Genomic DNA, 8673 nt, shown 5'->3' with positions numbered 1-8673 from the left:
ATAATGCTCGAGAGATGTTTTGAGGAAATCGATACAAAGGATGAATACTTGCCACATCAATTAGGTTATTCTCCTGTTGAACAACACGTCTAGGAGCCATACCTTAAATCACAAACAAACCAAAACAAACAAAAACACCTAAAGCATTATAAAAAAATGAAACTGAATTTTGTATGCCTATATTACACGAAGTGGTTTGGCGATACACGTCGTCGGACGTAGTCGGGACATATGCTATAGATCGAGTATCATACATAAAATCTCCAATAAGAACAACACTTGGTGTTTCATTAATCGACTAAACTAAGACGATGCATCTATATAACATCAACTAATTTAATCAATTTGGGGACTTCTAATTTCTATACAAACCCTAACCATCAAAATGCATCAAAATTGGAGCAATGTCAACACTTAGAGGATGAAATACATACCGGATGGAGTTAGAAGATAAGAAAATGCAAGTGATTTGGAAGAAAAACAAAGGAAATCGGATGTGGGTTTCCTTGTCACCGTTCGTGTGCAGTAAACAAATGAGGAAAAAGATTTGGGTCAAAGTGTTTATGGACTGGTCCCCCTTCGTGACTTTTAAAGGCCACATCGTGGAGGGCTATACTACAGCATGATTTCATATTCAACGAAAATGATATAGATCTATCCAGATTCACGACGTGGAGAACACTGCCACGACGTGATTTCAGTCTTTTCAAAAAAATAATTCAATTAATTATATTTGTTTATTTTAATTCTTTTTCACCTAATTGTAAAGTACCCCATAGTTAATCTTTACCAATTAATAGTTTTTAGATGATGACTTGATAACTTTCCTAATAAAAAACTCAAAAACTAAAAAGAAAAGAACATACAAACCAAACTCGGGTTGCCTCCCGAGAAGCGCTTCTTTTTGATGGAGTCGTGAGCTGGACTCCGTGCCTCCTACGTTGAATCTTTGGATGAGTCCATCACTAGCTAGATTCTCTGCTCCTTCCATCGCCTCTTCTATGCTTGAACTCGTCTAATGTATGCCTTTTTCGAATTTTCTTTTTTATCCCTTGTCTCATCTATATCAAGCTTTCTTTTTGTTCCCAATTTTTCTTCATTCTGCTTTAGCTCAATAGGTACCTTTTCTTCCTTGACCATTGGAATTGTCTCCTTTTAGTTAGCCTCGTATTTATCACTTTACACATCATCGCTTTCCTTACTTATCAAAGATGTTGGTTTTGTGTATGCAATGACTTCAACGAGAAATGGAACAGATGCTCTTGGTTTAGTGTGTTTGACTTGATTAATTGTCATGGTTTCTTCCTCCATTAGCTTTTCCAATTCTTCAAGTTCATTGTCTTCATCAATATTGAACACTTCATCTCGAACATCACTTCCTTGGAACCCATCTTGTATACTAAAATCTTCCTTATCATCACTAACCCTCAACGCAAGCTTAGATTCACGAACATCCACTAAAGCACCAACAGTATTTAGCAAGGGTCGTCCAAGAATGATTCGGACATTAGCATCCTCCTTCATATCCATAATAACAAAGTCAAATGGGAAAAAAATTCCTAATTTTAACAAGTATGTCTTCCACAATCCCTTTTGGATGAGTCACTGAACAATTAGCCATGTGAATTGTCATCTTTATAGCCTTCATTTTCTAAATATTGAGCTCCTCATAGAATGTGCAAGGCATTAAATTTATGCTAGCCCCAGAATCAGCTAAAGCATAAGTCTTCAAGTTGTTTCCAAATGCACATAGGAGAGTGAGGCGTCTAGGATCTCCCATCTTCTTCGGCAACTCTCCCAATATAGCTCTTGAGCTTCTTTAGTTGCTGATGAGTGTCTATTAAATCTTGAAGAAACTTTGTGTATTCTGGAATTTTTTTAAAGTGACTCGATAAAAGGGGTACTAATAGGAATACCCTTTACTTGCTTGATAAACTCTAGATGTTCCCTTTTCAGTTGACTAAAATTAGCTCGAGACGGGAATGGCAAAGGCGGTCGGTAAACTGGGACAGATTCTAAATTTTTCTATTCAGACATGACCCACGACATGGACAAATTAGTCTTACGATGTGATCTCGTTATTCCAGCAACATTCGCGTTCTCGAGTTTCGGCTTCTACAGATTTGGATTGGACTGTTGTGGCTCCTCTTATAGTGCTTCTAAAAACTCAGAGATTGCCTCATCTTCAGTATCAATGGCCATCACTTGTAGTTGAGTCTTCTTCTCGGGAAACTGTGAAGATAATTTGTTACTCACCAAAGTAGTTAGTTGACTAATTTGGATATCGAGATTATGAATTGATGCTTGATGATTTTTTAATAAAGCTTGCTGGTTAAGCATCACTGTCTGCTATTGTTTCATTATTTTCATGTGTTCCTTTAGCACTGCATCAGTATCATCATGTCTTTTCTCGGAAGCTTCCATGAATCGGGTCAACATGTTTTCCAAATCTACTTTTTTCTCTGCTGGTGGTTGCTCTTTTTGGTTGAAACCTCTGCCTATATGCTTGAATTTTTCTTCCTTTTGCTTCTTGTATTCACTATATGGCATCCACTCCTTCTTTGGTTTTTTCTATTATTCATCATACTTATCCCCATTCGAGTAGCAAACTTGAGCTCTGTTGTTCCCATACTCATCCAAGTTGCAATCCTTAGTCAAGTTTGGACCATTACACCGTTCGCACCAAACTCTAATTGCATGAATTGATTGGTCAATTTGTGTCAACCTCCGGTCCATATTATCCAGCATTGCCATCATAGTAGCTATTTCTTCATACTGCATGCCTCCACTGCCTTTTGTGCCATCTTGCCTTGGGTTGTGATACTCACGAGAGTGTTTCGCGAATTATTAAACTAACTCCTTGACCTCCCTTGGATTTTTCTTTGTCAGTGACCCTTGAGAATCAAGAAGTTACCTTGTCATAACATTGACCCTGTGATAAAAAATTGACATCTCTTGTTGAACATTAAGATCATGTTGAGGAAAATTTCTGACCAACCCTTTGTAACATTCTCATGCCTCGTATAATGACTCCCTAGTTTGTTGCTCAAAGTTGGCTATTTCCTTCTTGACTTTATCTATCTTGGATGGCAGGCAAATTTGGTCTAGAAACTTCTCACACATTTGAGTCCATGTAGCGATTGTACCTGGTGGTAGTGCTTTTAGCCAGTCTTTTGCAGCTCCCTTAAAAGCAACGGGAAGCATCCTTTGCAAAACGGTATTTCTATTCACATTTAGGAGATTGAAATAATCTACAATGTCATTGACTTCATCTAGATGCTTAAAGAATCCTCATGGTCTTTCCCATAAAATGGAATATCCTTATGTGCGATGAGGATATGTCCTTTCAGCTCGAATGTGGCATTGGTTGGAATGGCAGGTTGTACTAATCCTGGATCTACATCGTCTCTAATTCACTTCTTGTAAGCTCCCATTGACATTTATTTAAAGTTCGCCATCTTGTTTCTTCGCTCATCTTCAGGTTCTCTTGTATATAATTCAAATTCAATCTCGGTATCCAATTCGGATTCGTTTGGGATAGGTATTTGATCTAAGCTCTCAACTTTTCTCTTGTTCTTTTAAGATGAACTTGACTCTTCCGTTTTCTTTCCCGACTTCTTTGAGAATACTGACATAAATTCTTGTAAGGGCGTCTTTTTGGTGTTTGATCATTTTTCACGTTCTTATCTTTCTTTTTGCGAAGGGCAAACTCTAGGTCTGCAAAAGGTGACACCAAATGTGTGTTAGAACCTCTGGTCATGAACTCCTGAAATAAAAACATAAAACTGAACTAAACTTTAAAAACAAAGATTAAAAAAAAACTAGAAATCACAGTTGTCACATTGTGGAAGGGTGCTCCACGTCATGATTTCTGTAATTAAAAGTAACTTTTTGCAGGTTTTACCTCACAAAAGGATCGATTAATCTAAAATTAAATAAACAATAAACAAAGTCGTTCCCCGGAAACGGTGCCAAAAACTTGATGTGCACAGAAGTACCTACTAATTTTATAATTTATAACCTAACTAACTCAGCTAACTAAAAAGAACCTAGGCAGTGTACCTAGTCGATTTATAGAATAGTTTGGTAAGTCGGGTAACGATCACAGGGAACAGTGTTACTAATCTATTTACTACTAAATTAACCTAATTATTAACAAGCAAAAAGGATTTTATCTGATTTTGCAAGATCAGACGAACTTAACTAAAATTCAATCATTAACTAAAAACACTCTTGTTTAGTTCGAATCCACTTCTTCTTTATGGTTAATTATCAACTATGGATTTGATGGGTTTTGAGCATTCTAACACTTCCTAAGTGTACATGCAACCCTAATAACCTTGGATCTATGTTTGTCTAATTATCATGAAAAGTTGAATTCCAAGGCTATATTCCTATCTAGCATACATGGGGAACAATTTTTAACTTGAATGAAAGATAGAATAACTTACCTTGTTGTTGCTTATGTTCCTTGAAACCTTGTGAGCCTAGCACCCCAAGTGTGATTCCTCAAATGCTTCACACAACACCAAATGCTATTGGAAAGAGTTTTGAGAGAATGCAGACTTCTTGAAATCGGCATAGCCCTCTTGTTTCATATGTGTAACCGATTTTGGTGGAGAATAGGATTTTTATATAGTGTTGACACATCTAGGGTTACACCATGTAAACCCTAATGTGTCATGACTCTTCATTTCCATGACCCATGGGTTTGTAACTCCCATGGAGCATCCTATGGGTGGAACCCAACATGATAATCCATGGAGCCTCTTAGCCTACTATACAAGATATGGATGATTTACATAATCAACCCGTATATTTAATTAGTTATCGTTTGATCACTTAATTAATTCTAAATTAATTCTTGATCAAACTAATCAAATAATATTATTAATATATTAGAACTTATAATATATTAACAATCTCCAAGTGTTATTTCTCTCATTTAGTCTATCCAATTACATGGTGCCATGCAACCCAAATGGACCATGTCGGGTCGGGTCAAGTACATACCATAAATAGTTATGGACTTAGACACCTTATCCAACAGTCTCCCACTTGGATAAGTCTAATAACTATTACTGCAAATATGACTTCAGGAACCGATCGGCAATCGTAGCTCTTTTCAAGGTTTCTCGGAACTGAGAAGATGATGGTATGCCATTTAAGATAAGTGATCATACAATCCTCTGTTCTAGATATCAGCCGGAAAAATACATGGAACAATGTCTTACTTATTGTCCAGCTGTTTGTTTCCCGATTTCCGATTTGTTTGACAAACAACTTAATTGAACACATCAACTTAGTTCTGACCGGACCCGGTACATAGGTCAAAAAAAAATCATCGAGGGGCCCAGATATCAGCATCTAATCCAAGAAGGAACAGATAAACTTCGACTCATATGTTTGTTCTACCACTAATTGAATTATACACAAAAGCACGTTTTATAACATCGAGCTACCAATGTGTTTTCGTACAATCAATGCATAACCAACATGTAAGTAACAAATCATATCTCTAGGTTTGAAGACTTATATGATATTACCGTCTCACAATCATTCGAGATAGAATTCCATGAAGTGATTCCAGTGAGCGTGGGTTGTGTCCAATGCTCAGATCTTATGAGCACTCATGATTGTTGTAGCCTTGTCCAACACCGTAGACCTCTGCAACCAATCATGACAGTCTTGATTCATACCTACTTCCGACATATGACCTACTGTGGAGGTTTGAATAATATGTTATACCAAACAAAATTATTTTGGAAGTCAAAAAATGCAAAAGAAATATAGTAAACGATCGACAAGAGATAGCAACACTTTACTCATAAATAAAACACCTTTTATTCATCATCTAATGTCAATTACACTTTACAAATTTCGAGGTTATCTAACTACTAAATCTAATATCATCCTTCAGCCCTATGCTCCGAGCATGCTGGAGATGCTTAACCCGAGTCAGTCCCTTCGTGAGGGGATCTGCTGGGTTCTCATCCGATGATACCCTCTTTGCCATGAGGAGTCTTTCTTCTATTCGATGTCTGATGAAATGGTATTTTCTGTCGATGTGTCTGTATCTCCCGTGATCCCTTGGTTCCTTGGCTAAGGCAACAACGATTTCACTATCACAAAAAAATTCCATTGACTCTTTAATAGCTGGTACAACTCCAAGGTCTCCAATGAAGTTCTTCAGCCATATCGCCTCCTTTTCCGCCTCGCTTGCTACAATATACTCTGATTCATAAGTTGAATCAGCCACTGTTTCTTGCTTGGAACTCTTCCAAGAAATTGCTCCTCTGTTTAGGGTAAAGACCCAGCCCGACTGAGAGTGGAAATTATCTGTATCAGTCTGGAAGCTAGCATCACTATACCTTACAACTCTCAGGTCATCACTCCCACTGAGGGTAAGGACCCAGTCCTTAGTCCTCCGTAGGTACTTGAGAATATTCTTTACCGCAGTCCAGTGTGCCTTGCCAGGGTTCCCTTGATACCTGCTAACCATGCTCAGGGCAAAGGCTACATCAACTCGAGTACACGTCATAGCATAAATGATCGATCTTACAGCTGAAGCATAAGGTATTCGACTCATTTCTACTATCTTAGCCTCAGTGCTAGGGCTTTGTGTCTTACTCAATCTGGCGTTACTCTGGATGAGTAACTCTGCTTTCTTGGATTCCTGCATGCTGAATCTCTTCAGCACCTTATCCAAGTAAGTACTTTGACTAAGTCCAATTAGTCTTTTACTCCGATCTCTCAAGATCCTTATCCCTAGAATATAGGCAGCTTCACCAAGGTCCTTCATAGCGAAACACTTCCCAAGCTAGGACTTTACATCCTGCAGGGTTGGGATGTCATTTCCTATGAACAGTATGTCATCCACATACAATACCAAAAAGCTAACTATACTCCCACTAGCCTTGACATACACACAAGATTCATTTTCACTCCTAGAAAAGCCAAATTCCTTGACCTTTTCATCAAAGCAAAGATTCCATCTGCGAGGTGCTTGCTTTAATCCATAAATGGATTTCTCAAGCTTACACACTCTATTAGGGTACTCGTTGCTGACAAAACCTTCTGGCTGACTCATGTTAACATCTTCAGCCAACTTTCCATTAAGGAAACCGGTTTTGACATCCATTTGCCAAATTTCATAGTCATGAAATGCAGCTATGGCTAACATAACCCTAATAGACTTAATCTTGGCTACTGGAGAAAAGGTTTCATCATAATCCACTCCAGGAATTTGAGAGAAGCCCTTTGCGACCAGTCGAGCCTTATAAGTGTGTACATTACCATCCATGTCGGTCTTCTTCTTGAAGATCCATTTGCACCCTACTATCTTACGACCTAGTACATTCTCAACCAAGTTCCAAACTTGATTGTCATACATGGATTGTATCTCGCTATCCATAGCCTCTTTCCATTTAGCAGACTCGGGGCCTGCCATGGCTTCCTCGTAGCTATTAGGATCATCCAGACCTACTAGTGGCCCATCACTAATAAGTGTCTCACCTTCTGCAGTAATATGGAAACCATAGTAATGCTCAGGTGCACTCCTAACTCTCGTGGAACACCTCAGAGGTACAGATTCATCAATTGGCTCAACAGGAGTTTCCTCCTCAAGTTGAGGGCTAGTGTTTGAAGTTCCTTCACCACTTGACTCTTGAATTTCTTCAAGATCAATTTTCCTCCCACTGTCTCCTTGGCTTATAAGCTCTCTTTCTCGAAAGACTCATCTTCTTGCTACAAAGACCACATTATTACTAGTTCTGTAGAAGAGGTAACCAAAGGATTGTTGTGGGTAGCCGATGAAAATACACCTCTCGCTTCGAGGTTCGATCTTATCATGAGTCTCACGTCTCACGAAAGCCTTGCAACCCCAAATCTTGATGTGGTCTAGTTTGGGTACTTTACCAGTCCACATCTCGTGAGGAGTTTTGGCAACTTTCTTTGTAGGGACTAGATTAAGGATATGGGCATCAGTCTCTAAGGCATACCCCCAGAATGACATTGGTAGCGAAGCTCGACTCATCATGGAACGAACCATGTCTAACAAGGTTCGATTATGCCTCTCAGCCACACCATTCAACTGTGGTGTCCTGGAAGGTGTCAATTGTGAGACAATCCTACATTCCCTTAGATAGTCGAGAAACTCTGAACTAAGATACTCACCACCTCGATCGGATCGAAGCATCTTAATGTTCCTGCCCAACTGATTATCGACTTCCTATTTAAATTTCTTAAACCTTTCGAAAGTCTCTGACTTATGCTTGATTATGTAGACATATCCATATCTACCGTAATCATCAGTAAAAGTCAAATAATAACGATTAGCATCCCTTGTGGCATGTTTGAATGGTCCACACACATCTGTGTGTACAAGGTCCAACAAACCTTCACCCCTCTCACACGAGCCTGTGAAGGGTGACTTTGTCATTTTTCCAAGTAAGCATGATTCGCAACTATCATCTGACTTTAGGTCAAACGACTCCAAGACTCCATCCTTTTGGAGTTGGCCTATGCGTTTCTTGCTTATATGTCCAAGACGACAATGCCATAATGATGCTTTATCCAAGTTATTATTAAGAGAATCAATACACAAAACATTATTTCCTAAGTTATCTACAACAAATACAGCTTCATACACACCATCACAAGGTAATGCTTTAA

At 38.6% G+C, this 8673-nt stretch overlaps 1 non-coding gene across 1 annotated transcript; it reads left to right on the top strand.

Moving 5' to 3' along the window:
* The first annotated feature begins 2968 nt into the window (after positions 1–2968).
* On the top strand, positions 2969–3075 carry LOC145038180 (small nucleolar RNA R71). Its single transcript, XR_013679243.1, has one exon. It is a non-coding gene; the product is annotated as a small nucleolar RNA R71 (small nucleolar RNA).
* Positions 3076–8673: the final 5598 nt, after the last annotated feature.

The sequence above is a fragment of the Lactuca saligna genome, chromosome 3 (genome assembly GCF_052625555.1).
Source record: "Lactuca saligna cultivar CGN05327 chromosome 3, ASM5262555v1, whole genome shotgun sequence".
Lineage (NCBI taxonomy): Eukaryota > Viridiplantae > Streptophyta > Magnoliopsida > Asterales > Asteraceae > Lactuca > Lactuca saligna.
Note: the sequence above shows the minus strand (reverse complement) of the source record. Positions and strands in the feature narration are given on the sequence as shown.